This window comes from Magnolia sinica, chromosome 12, assembly GCF_029962835.1.
Source record: "Magnolia sinica isolate HGM2019 chromosome 12, MsV1, whole genome shotgun sequence".
Classification (NCBI taxonomy): Eukaryota; Viridiplantae; Streptophyta; class Magnoliopsida; order Magnoliales; family Magnoliaceae; genus Magnolia; species Magnolia sinica.
Genome location: NC_080584.1, coordinates 83450313 through 83474504, shown reverse-complemented (window position 1 = coordinate 83474504; position 24192 = coordinate 83450313).

Genomic DNA, 24192 nt, shown 5'->3' with positions numbered 1-24192 from the left:
ATGATCTGATATGGAAAACTAGATGGATGGAATGGATGAAACACATACATCATGATGTGGGGGCCACAGACCACCTGGCTACTGTCAGCGTCCGTAGGCAACCCTGGTTTTTTGAGTTTCCTCCCTTGACTTGCATTTCTCTTTGCTATGGCCCACTAAAGTTTGGGATTTGGCTGGAAATTGGGCCAGCGAGGTTTCAAGGGGTGCCATATCACGTGAACCGTTCAGATTCTGTGCTCTCACATGAGAAGGTGCGTAGGTGAGCAATCCTCTGCGTGTGAGGTGCGCTTTGGGAGAGCTCTTTGAAAGTGCTAAGAACAAGGCTAACTTTTTCTCTTTTTCTCTTTCCCTCTTTTTTTTCTTTTGTTTTTTCATGTCAGTACAAGAAATACATGTATTACAGCGGTCAAAACAAAACCGTCAGTGTTTATGTGAATCAGCGGCATTTTTACATGGCTGCCAGTGTATGAATAAGCCACCGCCCGCATTTTTATCGGCAATTTTTACAGTTTTTATCCATACTTTTATAATTTTTACCAGTGCTTCTTCTGGCTTTACCCGCCGCTAGCAGAAGCGCGGTAAAAAATAATAATCACCAGTAAAAGTCTTCGTTATAGCAGCGGCCATCAAAAGCGTCGGTAAAAGATACAGCGACACCCCCTTTTATCGGCGGATATACGACCACCAGTAAAAGAATTACCAGCAGTTTTTTGAACTTTTACGGGCGTTTTTGGCCGCCGATAAAGCCCCATATTCTTATAGTGTGTGGAAGTGGTATGAAACATTTGTGTCATGGCTAAAGGAAGGTAAATGGAGTAGAATGCAAATTGCACTATCCATAGACGAATTACAAAACTACTCATGCTTATAAAACGACAATTGAATGACATACAAAGTTACCAGGTAGGGTTGTATACGAGCCAAACTAGTTCGAAAAGCTAGCTCAGCTTGGCTCAATCTAGTTCGACTTGACTTGACTCAAATGATGACTCGAGGCGAGCCACTTTGCTTGACCGGTCGAGGGTAGTGCTCGACCAGTCAAGTGGCGCTCGACTCAAAGTTCAGTGAGCTTTTGGTTTGGAAATTCCAAAGTGCTCGACCCAAAGTCAAGCGAGCTTTTGGTCGAGGACTCTGCTCGACCAATTGAGGTTATGCAAATTCATATCTGAATGTTGTGCGGAATGCGTAAATTTGAGGCGGTTTCGCAAGAGGTGCGAAAGGAAGTTGTCTAAATTATAAATAATGGTTCCTAGGGCTTTTCGAGATAATGTAAGAGAGTTTCCTAAAGCTTTGCAAGGGTTTACTAAAAGGTTTAGGGCTATCAAAGGGTAAGAGAAAGAGAGAGAGAAAGCTTGTGGAAGGGAGGTTCTGCTCGTAGAGGTGATCTACTATGCACTCGACATCTCAGCGCTTCTACGTCCTCGTGATCGGTGAGATCTCTCCATTTTTCTTTTATTCTCTTATTGTTCATCTACTCTTGCGTGAGTGAAGAAGGTTTGATCCAAGCGGTGTGTGCTCGTGATCAGTTGTAATGTTCTACTTCATCGTGGATTGTTGCTCTGGACGAGGTCCCATGGTTTTTACCTCTTTGAAGGTTTTTCATGTCAAAATCTCTTATGTCGTGTAGTTTGTTCTTTGATTTACTTCATTGTATTATTATCCCATAATTCTAATATTTTTGGGAGGCTGGATCCTAAGGTTTTGTGCAACAGCTCCCAACAAAAGTGGTATTAAAGCGTTCAGGTTGGTTGAACGAAGTGGGATCGGTTCTGAATTATAGAAGGTGGCTCATTAAGGATGATCAGTCTCAATGGTTCTAACTGGACCATATGGAAGGCTAAGATGGATGACTTGCTTTATTGCAAGGACTTATATTCTCCAATTCAAGGCATATTAGCAAAGTCAAAGGATATGTCAAATGATGATTGGAAGAAGTTGGATCGGAAAGCGGTGGGGTTTATTAGATAATGGCTGGACGATTCCGTATTCCACCATGTGTCTACGGAGACCTCAGCCGCTAGCCTATGACTGAAACTGCAAGGGCTGTATGAGAGGAAAACAGCCGGTAATAAAATTTTTCTGATAAGACGACTTGTGAATCTCAAGTTCAAAGATGATGGTTCTGTGACTAAGTATATTAATGAAGTCAGCAATATATTGAACCAGCTATTCGCTATGAGGATGGTCTTGGACGATGAATTACAGGCTTTGTTATTACTTAGCTCATTGCCTGATAATTGGGAGAGGTGGTGTCTCTGAGTAATTCCGTGCCAGACGGAAAGGTGTCCATGGAACAAGTAACTAGTTGTCTCTTCAATGAGGAGACAAGGAGGAAGTCTCATGGGTTTACTCAGCAAGAGGCCCTTGTGACATAAGAACGGGGGAGAGAAAATAACAGAAAGGGCGGGAAGGCCCGAAATAAATCAAGAGGCAAGTCGAGTACCAGGAAAGATATTGAATGCTGAAAATGTGGCAAGAAGGGCCATTACAAGCATGAATGTCATAAGAAGAAGAATGATAAGAAAGGAAAAAGAAAGGAGAAAGAAGATGAATCAGATTCCACTGCGGTCGCTTCAGATGACGACATTATAGTTATTCTTTCAGCAGATCATGATATTTATCTCACGGCTATGAGTCAGGACACTGACTGAGTGATAGACTCGGGAGCCTCGTTTCATGCGACTCCATGAAGGGATTTTTTCACAAGCTACAAGTCAAGTGACTTTGGGACCGTGAAGATGAGAAATTTTGGCATATCGAAGATCGTAAGGGTCTGTGATATTTGTGTGAAGACCGATGTGGGCTGCACATTGGTTCTCAGGGATATGAGGCACATTCCAGACCTTCGTCTCAACTTGATGTCAACGGAAAGGTTGGATGATGATGACTATGAAAGTTGATTTTTTGGTGGGCGCTGGAAGCTCATCAAAGGTTCATTGATCACGGCCAGAAGAAAGAAGTGTTGCATCCTTTACAAGGTAAGTGTCATTGTATGCAAGGGTGGGTTGAACGCAGCGGAAGATTTAGCTATTAACATATGGCATAGGCACTTAGGCCACATGAGTGAAAAAGGGCTTCAGTACTAGTAAAGAAGTGACTCCTTCCAGACGTGATAGGTATATCTCTCAAAACCTATATTGATTGTTTATCAGGAAAACAACATAGAGTTTCATTTGTTAAATCTGCTTATGATGTTAATAAAGTGCATGCATTAGATTTGGTTTATTCTGATGTTTGTGGTCTTATGAGGACAAAAACCTTGGGTGGGGCATTGTATTTTGTCACTTTTATAGATGATGCATCTAGGAGGGTTTGGGTTTATGCTTTGAAATCTACGGACGAGGTCTTTGGTGTGTTTAAAATTTTTCATGCTAAGATCGAGAGAGAGACAGGTAGATCATTGAATTGCATCCACATTGACAATGGTGGTAAATACATCGGTGACTTTCATGAGTATTGTGAGTACCTAGGTATACGGCATGAACAGACTGTTTCTAAGACCTCCCAGCATAATAGTGTAGCTGAGCGAATGAATCACACCATTGTAGAGAGAATTAGATGCATGTTATCCCATGCGAAGTTGCCCAAGACGTTATGGGGAGTACACACGGCAGTATATTTGATAAACAGGTCTCTATCAGCCCCGTTGAATGGAGAAGTACCCGAGAAGGTGTGGATTGGATAAGATCCATCGTACAGTCATCTTAGGGTGTTTGGATATTGGGTATCCATTCATGTACCAAAGGACGAGAGGTCCAAGCTCGATATGAAGATCAGGCAATGTGTGTTCTTGGGGTATGGGGATGAAAAGTTCAGCTACAGATTGTGGGATCTGATTAAGAAGAAGCTCGTCAGGAGCATAGATGTAGTTTTCTTTGAAGACTAATGTATTGAAGACATTTGTAAGCTAGAAAAGACGTAGCTTAGTTCAAGATAGCTAGAGGATATGGATCCGGTTACTCCTCCCGTGGTGCCTGATGACGGGGGAGTACAACAAGGTGTAGAGGACGAGGGAGTTCCTACAGAAGATGGACCGGGAGAGCAGCCCCCACTTGATCCACCTATTAAGCCACAGGTGAGGAGGTCATCTAGGGACAGACAGCCGTCTAAGAGGTACTCGCCGTATGAGTACATTATGCTCACTGATGGGGGAGATCCAGAAGACTATTCTGAGGCTCTAGCCGATGAGTATAAGGGGGAGTGGTTGAAAGCTATGCAAGAGGAGATGAAATCCTTGCATAAGAACCACACCTATGATATGATGAAATTGCCTAAGAGTAAGAAAGCTCTAAGCAACAAGTGGGTGTTCAGAAAGAAGATAGAGCAAAAGAACTCACAAGCAAGGTTCAAGGCCAAACTTGTGGTGAAAGGGTTTGATCAGAGGAAATATATAGACTTCGAGGAGATATTCTCACCAGTGGTGAAGATGACATCCATAAGGGTGTTGCTTGGGTTGGTGGCTAGCATAGATTTGGAGATAGAGTAGTTAGAAGTTAAAACTATCTTTCTTCATGGTAACCTAGACGAAGAGATCTACATGCACCGACCAGAGGGGTTTGAAGTCAAGGACAAAGAGCATATGATATGTAGGCTAAGGAAGAGCTTATATGAGCCGAAACAATCTCCAAGGCAATGGTACAAAAAATTCAACTCGTTCATGTTAAAGCATGGATATGACAGAACAGAGTCGGACCACTGTGTGTTTCCACGCAAGTTGTCAGATGGTGATTTCTTAGTTCTGCTATTATACGTTGATGACATGCTCATCATGGGAAAAGACGTCAAGAAGATTGAAAGGCTGAAACAGGAGTTGGGCAAGTCATTTGCGATGAAAGACTTGGGCCCGGCTAAACAAAGCATAGGAATGGAGATAACCCGTGACAGAAGCAGCAAGAAGTTTTGGCTGTTACAAGAGCGGTATATTGAGAAAGTCCTACAGCAGTTCAATATGAATGCAGCGAAGCCGGTCAGTACTCCACTGGATGGTCACTTCAGATTGAGCAACAGGCAGTGTCCCAAGATGAAGGTAGAGGTGGATGAGATGCAGAAGATACCCTACGCGTCAGTAGTATGAAGTTTGATGTATGCTATGGTGTGTACGCGTCTAGATATAGCATATGCGGTTGGTGTTGTCAGTTGGTATCTTGTCAATCCTGGCAAAGAGCATTGGGCAGCGGTAAAATGGATACTGCAGTATCTAAGAGGCTCATCCAAGTTAAGCCTATGCTATGGTGACAGAAAACTTGTGTTAGAGGGCTACACAGATGCAGGTATGGCAGGTAACATATTCAAGTTAAGCCTATGTTATGGTTCATATTCACGTTTGCAGGGGGAGCAGTCTCTTGGCAAAGCAAGCTACAGAAGGTGGTAGCATTGTCGACGATGGAAGCCGAGTACATTGCAGTAACAGAGGCATGTAAAGAGATGCTTTGGATGAAGAGGTTCCTACAGGAACTTAGCCTGAAGCAGGAGCAACACGTGGTCTATTGCGATAGTCAAAGTACTATGCACTTGAGCAAGAATCGAAGTCAGCACTCCAAGTCGAAGCACATAGAGATTCAGTATCACTGGATTAGGGATACTTTGGAATAATAGGTGTTACAGCTTGAGAAGGTCCACATGGACGATAACGGGTCAAACATGATGACCAAGGCATTGCTTAAGGGTAAGTTTGAGATTTGTAAAAACCTAGCTGGCTTAAAGATGACAAATTTCTCCTGAGTCGGAAAGGGGGAGATTTGATGAGATTTCCTCCTCATGGCTCGACCGGTCGAGGATGGTACTCGACTAGTCGAGTGGCACTTGACTCAAAGTCCAGCGAGTTTTTGGTTTGAAAATTCCAAGGTGCTCGACCATTCGAGGAAGGTGCTCGATCAGTCGAGGACTCTGCTTGATCAGTCGAGGTTACGCAAATTCATGTCCGGATTTTGTGCGGAGTGCGTAAATTTGAGGCGGTTTCGCAAGAGGTGCGAAAGAGAGTTGCCTAAACTATAAATAGGAGTTCCTAATGCTTTTCTAGGTAATATAAGAGAGTTTTCTAAAGCTTTCCAATAGTTTGCTAAAGGGTTTAGGGCTATCAAAGGGTGAGCGAAAGAGAGAAAGAGAGAGAGAAAGTTTGTGGAAGAGAGGTTCTGCTCGTATAGGTGATCTACTGTGCACTCGACATCTCAGCGCTTCTACATTCTCGTGATCGGTAAGATCTCTCTATTTTTCTTTTATTCTCTTATTGTTCATCTACTCATGCGTGAGTGAAGAAGGTTTGATCCAAGCGGTGTGTGCTTGTGATCGATTGTAACGTTCTATTTCATAGTGAATTATTGCTATGGATGAGGTCTCATGATTTTTACCTCTTTGAGGGTTTTTCACGTAAAAATCTCTTGTGTCGTGGTTTGTGCTTTAATTTATTTCATTGTATTATTATCCCATAATTCTGGTATTTTTGGGAGGTTAGATCTTAAGGTTTTGTGTAACGGCTCCCAACACAAGCTTCATATGACCCAGCTTGTTTTGAAAACAAGCCAAGTTTGAATATATTAGAGCTTAACTTGACTCGCCTCGAACCCGGCTCGGCTCGAGCTCAACTCGACTCGAATATATATTATATTATATTATATTTAAAAATTAAAAAATTTAAAACTTAAATCATATCATACCCATCCGTTGCTTCTTTACCTAACTTGTCACACTTGAGCTCCTCTCTCTCTCTCTTTCTCTCTTTCTCTCTCTCAGCACAAACAACAAGATACCCTCTATGGCTATATATTATTATTATTTGAATATTTGATTTGGGGGTTGGGTCAGTTGGGTTGGGTTAAGTCAGGTGCCAGTTGGGTGCTGGATTGGGTCAGGTTGGGAGCAGACTCGACTCGAGGTAAGCTCGCATCGACTCAATCCACTGGCTCACCTTGAAAGATTTGGCAAACAAGTCAAGCTCCAATGGTAAGCTCGAGATCGAACTTGAGGAGAGCATAGACGAACCAAGACAAGCTTGACCCACCTCGACTCGACTCGGCTCGATGTACAGCCCTACTACCAAGTAAACAAGCATTTTTATCGAACTTATTATAAGTAAAAGATATATATGGCACATGTGGCACATGTGATATATGTGTGTGTGTGTGTGTGGTAACTAATTCACGAGATTAGTGTAAGCCCCGTATCCTAGACCGTACCGTTCCGTAGGCTTCCGCGGTCTTTCCGGTCAAATTTCGGCAACCTTCGCACCGTATTCGGTGTTTGCGCACGATCCTAAGCCAGGTCCCGCGCACCGACGTCGGCTTGGTCCGAAAGTTATATCATAGCAACCGCGTCGTCGCCGCGGTTCCAACGCCGTGACTTGCGCACCGAACCGATACCCAGGCAAGAAGATGCTGATCAGCGTTTATTCCGAAGAAACACCGCGCGTTGCGGATTTCGAGGGAATCTCTATAATTAGTCCCATCAATCAACCATTAAAGCATCCCATACCTTAAGTACAACAACCCATCTCCACCTTTTTCAAAAGTCTACCCTCTTTCCACCTCACCACTCCTCTTTTTCCCATTTTCAACATCAACCATACCCCTTTTTGCAATTTTTCAACCCAAACCATCCCCCATCACTCCATCACTCCATCTCTCTCTCTCTCTCTCTCCCTTACAAGTCTCTCTCTCATTCCATACTCTCCCATAGCAAAATTCATACGTATGGTCCTCCCATGGTGAGAAAATTTCATTTGTGAGGCCCACCTTTCCCACCCCTTCATCTCTCATCTCAACCATCCATTTCCCATCTTCCTCCATCAAAGAGAAGCACAAGGAGCTAAGGAAGCCAAGGGAGCAAGAAGATCAAGTGGTGGGTGTTTTGATAGGGTAGATTTTGATATTTTTAAGATGGGCCAAGTGAGGCCAACCGATCAATGGTTTGGATCTCACTGTGGACCCTAAAATGTGGCCGATGGCCCACTTGGATCATCATGATCATTCCATGATGGGGCCATTCTCCATGGACCCCATCATGATGTTTATTTCCTTGCATGCTTAGGGTCATCTAGACCGTTTATTTTAGTGGAGAAGGGATCTCCACCGTTGGATTTCAATTCCATGGGCCCACATGTAACGGGACCCACTTGATGTATGATTTAGTGCAAGGGAGGGCCCATAGTGCCGGGGTCCCTCCATCACACGGTCTCACTCTCTATCTCTCTTCCTTTTATTTTATTTATTTATTTTTTTCTTTTTGTGATAATGAGGTTGTGTGGCCCACTTGAATGGACCCCACTATGAAGTATGTATTTCTATCCAAAATATCTAGAAGTGGGGCTCACCTTTTAGGTGTTGTACACACACCACTCACCATGAGGTGGCCCACTTGAGCAAGGCTTCCATGCGTGTGCAACGTCCAGGGACGCTGGACGTCACTGGATGAAATATATATATATATGTTAGCTTGTCTCCAAGTGGGGTGGTCCATTCATGTAGGCCCCACCTTGATGCATGTATTCAATCCACGCCGTCCATTCCCTTGTCAACCCCCTTTCATGCGTTGAACCGAAAAATAAAGTCAATCCGAGGTTCTGGCGGGCCACACCATATCAAATGATGGTTTTCACCATTGAAACCTTCCCTGACTGTCTATACGGCGAAATATGTCCAATATTGGGCTTGTTTTGCTTGTCTGGGTCCATGAAGGCCCATTGGATGGAGTGGACCCCACCCGCGAAAACCGCAGGAAAACTGAAATAAAGAAAAAAAATAATAATAAGGTCTTAGCAGCTGCTGCTGCTGTGTCAGGCGCAGCAGCGCTGCCAGCGCATGCCAGCGTCCGGGCGGACGCACAGTCACCCACGGCTGCAGCCGTGGGCCCCACCTTAATGTTTCTCTCCCATCTAATCCGTTCATAGGGTGGGCCACCCCCTGAGATGGGCCCACTCCAAAAATCAGACTGATCCAAGACTCAGGTGGCCCACACCGTGGGAAACAGTGGGATTGAGCCTCTACCTTTGAAAACCTTTTTGGGCCCACAAAAGTTTTGGATCAGGGTGAAATTTATTTTCACCCTTCATCCAGGCCCACGTGGCCTTACCAACGGGTTGGATGGAACATAAACATTATGGCGGGCCCCACATGGAGCCCACAGTGGTGTGTGTGTTTTAAAGCCACCGTCCAGCCGGACGGTGGAGCCCACTGTGATGTGTGTGGGTGCATGTGTGGGTGGGTGCGTGCATGTGTGTGTGCGCGTGTGTGGTGTGTGCGTGTGTGTATATATATATATATACATATATATATAATATAATATTATATTATATATAATATCATATGTATTATGTATATATATTGTGTATATATATATTATATATTATATCATATTTAATATAATATTGGTGGGAGGCCCACCTCGGTTTGCTTGTGGCCTGTGATTGAGGCCCACTTTGATATGCATGTGAAGCCCATGGGTCGAGGCCCATTGATGTATTAGGGGCCCATGGGTTATGGCCCATTAAAAAAAATGTTTTGGGGCCTATGGGTTTAGGCCCATTTGATGTACATATGGGGGCCCGATTGGCGAGGCCCATTTGATATACATAAGGCCCATGTGAGTAGGCCCATTGGATGCATTCTAAGGCCCACGGGTTATAGCCCATTGCAATGTACATAAGGCCCATTGGTGGGGCCCATTGATGTGGCCCACTTAATGAATATAGGCCCATATGATACGGCCCATTTGATGTATTGAAGGCCCAATGAGATATACCTAAGGTTCATTGCAATGTGCAGTCCCAACATGAATCATATAATGATATTTATGACAGTCGTGCCTTGGGAGCAATGGTGGTTTGACGTCCACATTGCAAGTATAGTGTGGTTAAATGTCCGCATTATGACTCTCCCTAGGGCCATTGTTAGGCTCGTACGTCTGATGTGTAGGCCGTTTAGGCCCATCCTTGTTATGATTATCATCCATCCCATATAACATGTTTAATTCCATGATTCATAATCATATGCATCATACGTATGCTTGATATGAGAGAAATGCCTGATCATAGCATATGCCTTCGGGCAAATGGTTTAGGGGCTCCCGTACAAGGGGTGCTGCCCTACATGAGCGCACGATACGCGCAGGATTGCTGCATGACTGGATAGTGTGATTCATGCATTCGCATTATGTGATATGGTTACTGTATGCCCTAGCGACATCAGGGCCGTAGCCTCCACAGACGTATCGTGGTTGGCAAGATTAGATACCGAAAATACTGTTCTACATGGGGTGCGATAGATATCCCTGGGTGAAAGTCCCTAAACCCTTATGGTACCAGGAGGTTGCTCCAACGTCTAGACCGAGTGGATGCATGAGCGCTGAGTGCCGATTACCAGACGGTTGCGCTTTCCACTGTGTCGTGGTCGGTTGGAAGGGGGTGCGGCCTTACCCGCCCGAGAGTAGGGAAGCTAGACTGAGTTCGACCAGCTCGAGGAATGGGTCCGCTATTGACGAGCCGAGCCCGATATTGGCAGGCGGATAGTGAGGTCTTTTCCACTCACCTTATTGAGCGCGATGGGGCTGCAATCTGGCTTGGAGTGTACTAGACCCCGGTGATATTCCAGATTTGAGCCGTATTGACATGTGGACTTAGATGAGGATTTGTATGCTTGACTTGCATTTCGTGTTGCATGGCCTTGGTATGGCCGATATCATTCTTTGCACCGCATGGCCTTGGTATGGCTTGTGGGATTCTTAGCATTCATCAGCATGTTCCGCATTACTCTGATACTGCATAGCTACATTACCACCTTGAGCATACACTTTCACCACCCTCTAAGCTTTCTATAAGCTTATGCACGACTGTTGCGTGCAGGTGACGTTGGATCGCAGCACCGCTGAGGCTTAGGCGCGTGGCAGATCATTTTTGGAGTTTTGTTCATCTTCATTGTATTTCCCTTATGCTCATTGTACTTGTAAAGTTTTTGATTATAGTGGAAATGTGATGGAGTTTTTGGTTGTTGTTTGTGGGTTATGCCTTTGGTTATGCTTATTACGAATCAAACTGATGTACAAAATCCTCCTTGTAGCATCCCAGGATCGGAACCTGGCGAATGGGCGTTGGGAGTCGAGAATGGGGTTCTACGGAGGCTGTCAGCGCCGGATTCGGCGATCGGGAATTTTGTGAGCCCGGTTTCCGAGTTTGGGGCGTGACAATTAGATTACTTAAAATTTCAACTTACTTGTGTTTCTATCAATCATTATGAAATTCTCATGTCCAATCTCACTTTCAGAAGGAAAAAGCAAATGGGAAGATGAATATTATACTGCTATGCTTGAAGGAGAACCCAGAAGCAAATATCCGAGACTCAATTGCGTGCATTAGAAAGATACTCAATATGAAGAAGAAAGAATTTCTCAAACTTGCTCTAATGGATGAGTTTTGAGACATGCCCAAAGCATACAAACAACTCCATTTGTCTTGCTTAAAAGTATTTCAGATGTTCTTCAACTCCAGCAAGAAACTATCCAACCTCACTACAGATCAAGGAAGGACAATGCAAGTATCAAACCTCAAATTGCTAAGAGTTTTCAAGATCATGGCAAAATATCTTTCCTACGAAAAATGAACCAATCGAATCCCGAATGTTGGTGCAAAAGATCTCACTATATGTTGCTACATTATATGGGCATTGTTCCTTTCGGAGTTAGAGGATTGACGCTTGGTAGTCAAGTCCCTTTGAAATTTTAGTTAAGATCATACCATAGGATATTAATGCCTTATAGGGTGGCTAAATCTATATTTTGGTCATAAGAAATTGTAGTTGAATTAGGGCTTGTTACAACAGGATTGTAGAGTTGGGTGATCATGTATTATGGCTTTAGTTCTAATCCAAATCAATCTCCTCTCGTATTAGTAAAAAGTTCAACCTTTTAAAATTAGAGTAGGAATTGTATTTGTCAAAATGTGCATGTTGATGGTTTGATTGCAAAACTTCGGTTGTTGAATGCTAGTTAGGCGGTCACTTAGTACTCAAAACACTTGTGAGAAAATAATAATAATCCACTTGGTCTCACACTTCTAATTCCTTCAATCATAAATTATTATTATTTTTTCATTATGAAATAAGCCAGATGGATATTTTATAATTTACCCATCCCACAACGTAATTGAGTGAGAGATGATGAATATGGGTCCATGAGGCCACATGTGTTTCCTCTTATTCCTCTCTTTTCTATTCTCTTTGAGGTTAGAAATTAAATTTGAAATTTGAAATTAAAATTCATTTTCTAAATATTATTGAGAAGAGGGAGAAATTGTATGACATGCGATAGCCCCTACATTATTGAAATTATCTCAACCCTTCTCTTGTAAAAAGGAAAGCAGTCCTTATTCAATACATCTCAAGTAGCCTAAATTTGTGAGTTCTCATAGAGAAGAGGGAGGAAAGTACAGTTTGTCAATTCGGCCAACCCAATGGACAAACTAAGCCATTAATCGTAATCTGATGCCATTTTAATGATAGAAGGGGTGATAAGATCATCTCTACTCTTGTATTGGTTAGGTGGGCCTCTGAGCATTCATCATCCATTTTTGACTTTTTGCGAAAGTCCCAATATCGTATAGACTATCAAAACCTAGGTCCACCCATCCAAGCGGACTTTCATCATGTAGGGATAGTTTAGTCTTTTTTCCTTCTTAATAATCATGTATCTTTGTAAGCCTAGGTTTAACACTAATGTAGAAGTTAATCTCATCTTCTCCAAAGAGCCATGTTTTATTATTTTCATGAAATAATAGTTTCACTCATCAAACATGCAAGTTTCATGATTTAATCTAAATACATTGTCTTTTGAAAATGGCATTGATATTTTGATATTTCATAGGTTTCTAAATAAAATGATCATGGCATACAACCTAGTGAGATCACACATTTCAACAATAGGACTAGATGGGCCCCACCACAAACGGACTATGCCCCAAAAGAAATCCCAAACAAGACAATCCAAAGATTGAAAATAGATGGTTGAAAGGGAAAATTTAAATAATAATAATAATAATAATAATTAAAAAAATAAAGAACATTCACATTAAACATTAGTAGAAAAATAAAAAAATGCCAAATATCATGGATGGTTGGGGTCTTCTAATCTTGGTAATTGATTTTTTGGGCATTATTTAAAAATATCAGCTGAAATGAAATGCTTCAACCCATACAATGTATCATTTGTTATTGAGACAATAAATGGATACTTATTATGTATAAAAAATAAATAAAAATATTGTGTCCTGCCAATAAACAAAACGTATGCATTTTTATTTACTTAAACGGGAAATGGTACTATGAGGTCAACCTAATGGGAACTTCCCATGAGGTTGAGCTGTGTGGGCCCCACCATAATGTGTGTCGAACATCAACCCCGTAAGTCAGATGCACCATTCCATGGTGAGCCACAGGCTTAAAAATCAAGTCAATCTATGGCTTAGATGGGCTACACCACATACAACAGTTGAGAGGGGTTACCCTCCCACTAAAACATTCATAATCATTTATTGGGCCCATCGAGATGTGGTTCACAAATCTAAACCATCCATTGTGTGTGTCCCACTTGGATGAGGGGTTAGACCAAAGCCGCATTCAAAACTAAGGTGGGCCCCACCAAGTACTTTTATAAGTTTTAAGCATGTCTTCACATGATTTTAGATGGTACGACACACCTGAATTCCATGTGTACGGCTGATTTTTGGGATATCTCATAAAATAAACGGGACCCATCAAATGCACGGTGTTGATGTTCGACACACATCACGGTGGGGCCCACACAGATAGACCTACTACCATCTCCTTATTTATCAATGCATCCAAATATTTTTCTTTTCTTCTATTTAAAAGAATAAGTGCATACAAGGATCAATATATTTTTACCTTTAGAAAAATTCACATGACTTACAAAAATCTCTATTGCCTGATAAGGTTAGGGATGTCAGCAGGCTGGGATTGACCAGGTCAATGTTTGTCCAGCCCGGCCTATAAAGTAAAACATAGGCCCGAGACCATGACAACCCGAACTAAACAAGCTCAAACTAATCCTTGATGATAGTGCATGGCTCGAGCCCAGGCTCAGCCACGCACTTTTGTGTAACATCTCGATTATTCATTAAATATGACCCATCGTTCATGATATATGACAAAAACATCCATGAAATCCTGAATAGGATGGGAAAACGAGGCTCTATCCGAGCTGACAGGCTCTTAAAGAAGCCCGAGTCTAGTCTATATATTAAACAAGCTTAAATTTTAGGCTTAACCCTAGCTCTTGGTATTAATATTCCACCTCAAGCCTACATAAAGTGGGCTAAGCACCAAAGCCCAATGGACCAGCCCAGACCATGGACAACTCACTTGTATAAATTCATGTCAGAATACCATTAGGTATTTTTATATATAAGCCCCACAATTTCTATGAAAAATATATAATGGATAGAATTTGCCGGAGCGGTCCATAGATAAATATTTTTCAATGTAGGTTACTGGCCTCACATTTAATGAACCTCTATAGACGAGGCTATATCCAAGCTGACGGGTTCTTAAAGAAGCCCGAGTCCAGTCTATATATTAAACAAGCTTAAATTTTAGGCTTAACCCTAGCTCTTGGTATTAATATTCCACCTCATGCTTACCTAAAGTGGGCTAAGCCCAAAAGCCCAATAGACCAGCCCAACCCATGGACAGCTCACTTGTATAAATTCATGTCAGAATACCATTAGGTATTATTATATATAAGTCGCACAATTTCTATGAAAAATATATAATGGATAGAAATTGCCGGAGCGGTCCATAGATATTTTTCAATGTAGGTTACTGGCCTCACATTTAATGAACCTCCGTAGACGAGGCTCTATCTAAGCTGATGGGTTCTTAAAGAAGCCCGAGTCCGGTCTATATATTACACAAGCTTAAATTTTAGGCCTAACCCTAGCTCTCGGTATTAATATTCCACCTCAAGCCTACCTAAAGTGGGCTAAGCCCAAAAGCCCAATAGACCAGCCCAGCCCATGGACAGCTTACTTGTATAAATTCATGTCAGAATACCATTGGATATTTTTATATATAATTCGCACAATTTCTATGAAAAATATATAATGGATAGAAATTGTTGGAGCGGTCCGTAGATAGATATTTTTCAATGTAGATTACTGGCATCACATTTCCTTACTTTGGAAGGAAGGAATAATGGTTGTACACTCACCATAGGAATATGAGAATTGAAATAGGTGCAATTAATGAGGTGGCCAAGGCACATGTGAGATCAAAAAGATATTATTGTCAATGCCAGATTCAAGAGGACAGCAGCATTCATCCCTTTTCTTTTGTGGGGTCCACATGGACATGGCCCATGGACCATGTGATCTGAGCCTGACATGACAACTGCTTGTAAGAGAGGTTGTTCCTATGTGAAGTGGACCGGTGCAATTTATGATTTCAATGTTTTAGTGTAAATATATTGTGTAGGTATGCTAGGAATGTAAGTAATAGATTTGATTAAAGGGTGAAAAGACTTGTCGGACCGAGTCATCTAGGGTTGAGTCGAGTCCTGACTCGGCCTAGTTGTGGGGTTGAGTTGAGTCCCGACTTAGCTTAGTTGGGGGTGTTGAGTTGATTCCTGACTCGTGGTGGGTGAATCGTTAGTGTGACTTGTGGTGTAGAACTTGATCTGCTTACGGAAACTGAGTCGACTCGGACGAGTTGGTTCGGACTCATACAAGTCTTAAAACCCTTAGATGTGGTTTGTATGGACCATGGAATTAAATGGCAAGCGTGTATGAGAGAGAGGGAGATGCTCTTGAATGAATGTGATGGGTCATATGCATGCATTCAGAAATTATTGTAAGTCACATATGTGCAACTCAAATTAAACTGTTCATTTTGTGGATCCCACTATCAGATATGTCACGAAAGAATGATTATAATAATAGGTTTCTCTAATATTTCGTGATTCAATGAAAGGCCACTCATTTGAGGGGTTCAACAGAGCGATCCATGCAATCCATGAAATTGGGAGAATGTATATTGATGTGAATTGGAATTCAATTCTCAGCAAATACAAAGATCATTTTTTGAAATAGATGAAAAATCATATGATTTTATTTCACATGGATTCAAATTACCATTAATTCATAAGTCTCAGTCATCTCTATACCTATTTACCATTGCATTCTAAATACAGGCAGCCAAACGCATTCGCATGAATTCCAATGATTCCAATTATAGGCTGGCAACACATGATGATTTCAAATCACATGGATTACATGGTAATTATGTATCATACGGATGCAATTATCCCCACTGCTTGCTATGGTATGGTCCACTTAAACTTTGGATCTAGTTCATTATTTGGCCCATACTTTAAAATGACCTAGCAAAATGGATGGGCTATGTGGATATAAAACACATACAATATGGTGGGCCTCACAACACCCAATACCAAGTACTTGGTAATGTTGGGTCACCACCTAACCTACTTCATAGTTTAATCAGATAGCTCAAATTTATATGAAAAAGATGAGTCATAATAATAATAATAATAATAATAATAATGACTAATAGTAGTAATTTGATGAAGAACTTGGTGTACTATTTTTGAACTAAACACATTGATGTTCGTCATCATTTTATCTAGCAGATGATAGAGGAATGTAGTGTTACTCTTAAGAAGATTCACCCTAGTAAAAAAATAGTTAGCATGCTTACGAAGGTGGTTCTTACAGAGAAGTTCGGGTTTTACTTGATTTTTTTAGGCTAGTCAAATAAGGGATAAAGATGAAGTGTACAAGAGAAGTGACGATGATGATACTACTATGAAGAAGAGTAGAGATGGTGATAGCAACTTAGAATAATGGAGCTGGATGATTAAAGACACGATAAAGATTGTTAATAGAGTACATTTAATCTAGTGCAATGTTATTCGGTCGACCAAGGAATTCTCGGGTTGACTGAAGTGCATTGTGATGTTCCCAGTCAACTGAGATCTGTTTCAATTGACCGAGAGACTCTGTTGATGTCTTGGTCAATCAAAAGTGTGACCGAGCGGAATGTATAAATGCGAATTTTTGTTTCTAATTTTGTGCGAAAGTCTATATAAGCCTTTGTAATACGGGATTATAATTGAAAATGAAAGGAGCTTAGAACGTTTTCAATGGTATTTTCAATGAAAGGAGTTGGTCTTTTCTTCCCCATAAGGGAAAGGATCACCGGAAGGGAGAAGAAAGAGGCAACGGTTGCCAAGAATGCCATATCCCTCGGCTAGGATGGATGGTGAGTGGGAAATTTAAGTGGATCCTTGGAGGAAAGATCCTAGGAAGGGTTTTGAGAATGGCTTGAGAATGGGTCTAGGGATGGGTTTGGAAAAAGAAATTTGGAAATGGGTTTGAAAATGTATTTGAGAAAAGTTGTTAAGGATGGTTTTTGGGAAAATGGGTTGGATGTGGATGTTTTGGATGTGAATGTTGATGGATGGGTTTAGATTGGAGATGAGGAAGAAGAGGTGGGTTAGTTGAAGGAAAGACTTTGAGAATGGGTGTGAAGAAATGGGAAATGAAGGAGGATTAGAAAATGAGGTGTCAAGAAGGGTTTTGGAGAAAGATGGAATGAGATGGGTTAGGGAGATGGGTAATGTGAAGAAGAAGATGGTAGATTTGAGATTTAGGTTAGAGAATGGGGAAGGGAGAGACTTTCTAAGGGTTTTAGAAGGGGTGGAGTGCAATGAGAGTAGTGGAAATGGGTTTAATGGACTATAAATAGTCCAAAGTAGCAAGGAGAGTGGGCCCCACACGTGTTTGCAAAGCAAGAAGAGGGGACCACCCAATTTCGATCTTGGGCGGGGGCCACGCCGATCGGGCGAGGTCCCGCCGAGCTGCTAGAAGGTTGGGCGGGGTCAGGCGGTCAGGCGGGGTAGCGCAGGCAGGGTTGGGCGATCGGGCAAGGTCGTGCGGGCAGGGTCCCGTTGACCCTCTATACTCCGAGCGGGGTCCATTTCATCTGAGGTTTCATGGGCGCCGGTAAGGCTCCCCGGGGCGTGCCATATATGATTTTGGGGTAGGAGAAGCTGCTCTACGCAATGAGCCTAATTGTTTTACGATATTCTCCCTAGTTAGTGGTCAAAACCCATTTTATCTACATTTCACTATTTTCGGTATATTTTCGTTCACTCCTAATCCTTTGTCCCTGAATGGGTCGGAACTATCAAGTTCAGCCCGGTATTGGCTCATTTTGGACTTGGACGATGGTTTCGACTGTCTAATAATTCAATTCTGGTTCGTTCTTACCATCGGACCACGGTACTGTAAGTCTCTCGGATCTATTTCCTAACATCACTACTCTCCTTCGCTTCTTAATCCTAACCCCTTAGAAGTCTTACCTTCCGTTCAAAATTGTCGGTTCAGGGCCTGGGATAGTTCCTAGCATTCTAAGTCTCTGTTGCATTTCCTATCATTTCAGTATTGCTATTGTGTTTCCTCTCAAGTCAGCGGACGCGTTAGTGAGTTCATGGTCTATGCCTCAATTAATTCCAAACCATTGCTCTGATACCAACTTGTAACGCCCTGAAAATTAGGGTTCGTGCATACGCTCGACTCCCGAGTTCCCGGGTATCACTTATAACCAATTTTATTATTCTGTGTTTAATCCTGATTAATGAGCAGTATGGAATTACTTGAAACATGAATCACAAACACAACTAGTCTATTGTAATAGAAGTCGTAAAATATATCTATATATGTCCAAAAATATGAATGGGTCGCACAAGGCATTGCCCGAAAAAAATACAAAAAAATGATAAGTCCAAAAGAATGTTGCGCTGAGTCCACCACTCAACGATCCAAAATAGGCTGCCAAAACTATGGCGAGCCGCCCACCAGCTAAAAGTAGGACATCTCATCCTCCTCGTCAATGCCAGCGTCGCTCGACTCCTCAAACTCAGCACCACCTATAGCTACTGAAGAGTCTGGTTGGTGTTTTAAAACACCATCCCAGAGTGGGAGTGAGTGATCAACTCAGTGGGTGCTATTGATCTTAAGTTACAACAAATATCAATTATATTATGAATTTAATGAAAGACATACATTTACAGATCTCTAACTAGTCTTGTTAATGCATATGTATGACCTTGCAATAACACTCTCGCGAGCGACTCCGTCTAACGATCACGTATGACCAACACTCCCTCATTGCGACCTCAACTGTCGAGTTATCAACCCTACTAGTGCGATGCGATCATGAGAGTGTTAATCAAATTCTTAATTAATTCCATTCATCCAGTAGATTAGAAAAACTAGTACACCCCCTGATCAATGCCCTCAACTGGTTGCGAGGCCAAAGCCCATCAACGTGCGAGGCCAGGACCCCGGGATCCTTGATCCCATTGGGTTCCCCATCCTCGACTTTGAGCACATGAGGAGTGTTGAGGAGAGGGATCACTCGCGGTCACTACGGGGAGGCTTGTCACCTCAGCGTAGGCCGACAGCTAGGACACAATGTCTCATTCCACCATGCCCGGCTTTCGAGTTAGTAGATCGGTTTCAAATGGTTATCAATGGGCTTCAATGGTTGAAGGGTGTTCCAGGTTCCATACAGGCATGAGTAGACAGGGTTAACAAACATAGTTGGTTATTAAGTGGACCAAACCGTACGAGTTTAAGCGAGTACATGACGGACGACATCGAGTACAAGTGACCCATGTAGTCCAACTACTGTCGCCTATTCGCATCCGCCAAAATCCGTTGATCCAGCCTTGGGATAGTCCTACCAACGGGACCACCTTCTCTCACCTCAGTTTCCGGACCAACGTAGGGATTTGATGGTATTCAATAGCACTTCAACAAGTTAGGAAATATCATCTTATACAAGTGATGTCGTGAAATCATGCATTAAACATATAAATTCAGAATTTACTATAAATGTAAACTACTAACAATATTACTAAATAAATGTGCATGTGTGTTGTGTGGGTTAGTGAGGAAGCCAAGAATTTCATATATCTCATATTACAAAATGCACAAGGGTTAATGCATCATACATGTTATAAGGAAACATCGTACAAGAATCGAACAAGACATGAACATACAATCATTAAATTCATACCCAATCATGTGAGAAACAACAAACATTCCATAACCATTCCATATTGATTGAGAGGGTCAAAGGTGAGGTCTTCCCTAGATTTTCTCTAGATTATCCAAATACATCACCCACACATTCATAATCATTCAATTCATACTAAAATTGGTGCTAGACCACCTAAGAGTAATAGTCTGCACCTACGGATCTTTGAAATCTTGATAAACGACTTAGGAGTGTCGAATTTGGGGTCGATTGGCTGGAATCCTGAGGCAAAGCATTTACATGTTAGAATTTCATACAAATCCCTTCTCAATATAAGGGTTTTCCAAAAGAATGAGAGATTTACCTACCCAATCGGCGGAGAGGATTTTTTCGGTTATAGGTGAAGGATTTCCTTAAGGGAGAGGGGAGGAGTTGCAAGACTCAGATTCCCTTGGGCCTCAACTTGAACGATGATCCACCTCTCTCCCTTCTTCTCTCACAAATTTCTCTCTCTCTTCCCTCTTAAGGCTCTCCTCTCTCTCTTTTGTTGTTGGATTTGTGGTGGGAGTACGAGAGAAAGAGCCTTAGGGCTTTATTTTCTAGGTTTGGGCCCATTGGCCTTAAGTTTCAACAATTTTCCTCAATGGCCCTGTGGGGGCCACTTTTTGGCTTTAGTGTAGTTCTGTCACCCCTCTAGCCACCAAATTAGGTGTGTAGGTGTCTCATGACCCGATATGGGGTTGTGCAAATTTTGGGAGTGAACGGATGTGGGGTTTTATCGTACGATTTCGATCTATAAATGATCCTGTGAGGGCCATTCTAGCTGTTGGGGCGGTTCTGATGGCCCCCTGTCTATGAAATTTATAGGAGAGGTGCTTCATGGCCCGATGAAGGGTCGTACAAAATTTGAAGGTAAACAGATGTGGGGTTTTACCGTACGAGGCTGATTTGCGATCAATGGTCACCGTCACACGATCAGATTCCAGATTTTGTGGACGGGCATAGAAAAATACTTTAAGCCCTCACCATAAATGTAAAAGAGATCCGACGGCTATAAATCCTAATATCTCAGTTTCATTTAAAAGTACCAGATTTAAGTTCTAGCCTTTGGGTCAAAGCTGGGGTGAGTTGGGCTTGGCAAGTGCCGCTGGGACAGCGTGTATAATTAATTTTTAGACATCTACTAAGTCAGTGGCCATGATGGACCACAAGCCCAGTGAGGTCTGCGGTTTCCCCAATTTATACATTTTTCTGACCTTCCTAGGCCACTACACGGACCGCACAAGCTGTTGTCAAGTACAAATAGGTTATCTGGCTTGACGGCCCGCAATTGACTCAGACCCAACCAGACTGGTCTACCTTAATGGGCTAATCTAGGTTAATTTGTTGGTTGTACTCCACACACGAGCGGTTTAGCAAATGGTCATGCGGCAAATCCTACGTGGACGCCTCAGGACACTATTCTGGTTAGACATGATATTACATTCCTGAAGAATAACCGTAGTTATTACGTTTAGAAAATGTAATGTAATGCAATGATACTAGTGATTGATTGATTCGAATTTATGATGGGCAGGTTTTGACTATATAGACAAATTGCAGAGTATACGTTCGAAACGGCTGCAAATCCTAATATCTCAGTTTCATTTAAAAGTGTCAGATTTAAGTTCTAGCCTTTGGGTCAAAGCTGGGGTGAGTTGCGCTTGGCAAATGCCATTGGGACGGCGTGGATAATTAATTTTTAGGCATCTACTAACTCAGTGGTCCACGATGGACCATAATCCCAGTGAGGTCTGTGGTTTTCCCAATTTATACATTTTTTTGACCTTCCTAGGCCGCTGCACGACCCGCACAAGCTGTTGTCAACTGTAAACAAGTTATCTGGCTTGACAGCCCGCACTTAACTTGGACCCAACCAGACTGGTCCACCTTAATGGGCTAATCTAGGTTAATTTGTTGCCGGTACCTAACACACGAGCGGTTTAGCGAATGGTCCTACGGTAAATCCTACGTGGACACCTCAGGACACTATTCTAGTTGGACATGATGTTACATTCCTGAAAAATAACCATAGTTATTACATTTAGAAAATGTAATGCGATGCAATGATACTAGTGATTGATTGATTTGAATTTATGATGGGCAGGTTTCGACTATATAGACAAATTGCAGAGTATACGTTCGAAACGATCAAGTGCAAGGTATATGTATGGGATGCTTATGATGCTATATGGATGTTTATGATAAAATAATAGCCAACTGGCTAATGTTTCTAGTGGATCTGTCGCAATTATATTAGTCGGCCAGCTGGCTAAGGTTTCTGATGATGAAAATGCACTATGATGCTAATGTATATGAGGAGTAGGGGGTTAAGAATGGAATAAATATTGCACGATGTTAATGCGATGATTTGATGAAACTGATAGAAGCTTAAACGGCTAGATAAACGGTAGTGTCGCAAGGCTAGATTGAATGACTCAGATTTGAACTTAGGTAGTTCAGGAAGCTTGGACTCTGGTTAGGCTATGTTAGATTAGGGTTAGACTCTCTCTCTCTCTCTCTCTCTCTCTCTCTCCTCTTGGTGAAGGGATGTTTCTTGGATTTCTTCTTGATAACCCTAAGTGCTTAAAATGAGAAGGGAATGAGGCTATTTATAGTCTCTCAACCCAATTTTCTGGTAATTCCTGATGATTCTAGGAGCAAAAAGTATCTGAAGGGTTATGATTGGAGATTGCTACATAGCATCGTCTCATCGGTTGGATGCTGTGGTAAAATGGTAGTTTTGAGTGAGGAGATAGGTATCGGAGTAAATGCATTCAATTGTACACTTGAAGTTCAAAAACCATGAGTTTCACATGCTTGAGGGATGCTGCCCCAAAGAGGAAAAATGCCACATGGTCGGTGGTAACCTAACTATCGTTGGTCTCCACTTGGATTCCCTACTTTAGCCGATAGCATTCTCTAAGTATGTGGAGGCTCTATTGTAAGGATTGTTGCTTTGAGGTTTTGACCAATTCTCCGATTGAGCTTGGTTTTGGGCTTAATTAGGAGAGTTAACTAGGTTGTGGGGTTAGGTAGGCCGACCGGGTGAGTTGGCTCAATGAGTTGACCGAGAGAGTTGACTCATCGAGTTGACTCAAGGCTTTAGAGTTCATGATTATGCTAACTGGGTTGACTGGGTTTAATGGGCTGAGTTTAGGGTTTAGGATTGGGGTTCCTTGGGTTTAAGCATTTAGGGTTGGGGTTTAGGATTGGGGTTCAGTTGTCCATCCATCTGTTAAAACTCAATCAACTTATTAACATAAGGTGTGGAGTCTACAAATTATCGTGGAGAAATTGAATTTCCTACACAAAGGTCCTCGGCACTTGGCGTAGGAAGTTCTCTTATAAATTGGACATGGATAAATCAATTCATGTGGTCTATCAATTTTTTGATAAAAAAATATGGTTATATCTCAAGGATCGGGACCATCTAATCATATGATGGGTCGTATGGATCGATTGAGATATAATTATTTCTTCCTCTTAATTGTGGGTAATGTATAATATTTCCATCGGGTTATTATACTAAACAATTATGATTAATTAGACAAACTAGGTATTAACGTGTGTGGGTTTGAAATTGGAAAGGTATAATTCTTTGTGCAAGTGTTTAGCGACTTGGCGTAGAGAATTGTACTAGTTAAATTTGAGATGTCTAATTAGATCTACACTGATCAATATATTCCTAATATCTAAATCTATTAGAACCCTAAATTTCATATAGATAAGACCATTAAATAGGCCACATCGATCTGATATAATCTTAAACAATGAATCATGTAAAGATTTATTATATCAGAGCACCACATGGTAGATCCGATATGATCTAAACCATTTATTAAATTCTGGGTATCAGACTATGCTGATGTCCAGGGTTTGATGATCGATTCGACCATTTAGTGGGACGTGTTGATCAAACAAGGTTGTTTATTAAAGTTATGTAGTTTTTAATAAAATAATCTATGGATGATTTAGATCAAGTTAATCACCGGTCACCCCTTGTAATTGAGCAAGAGAGAATCAATTATTGGTTTAGATTCATTAATCAAGCTTAAGAGGATCATAAATCATTAAAATATATGGATATCCAATT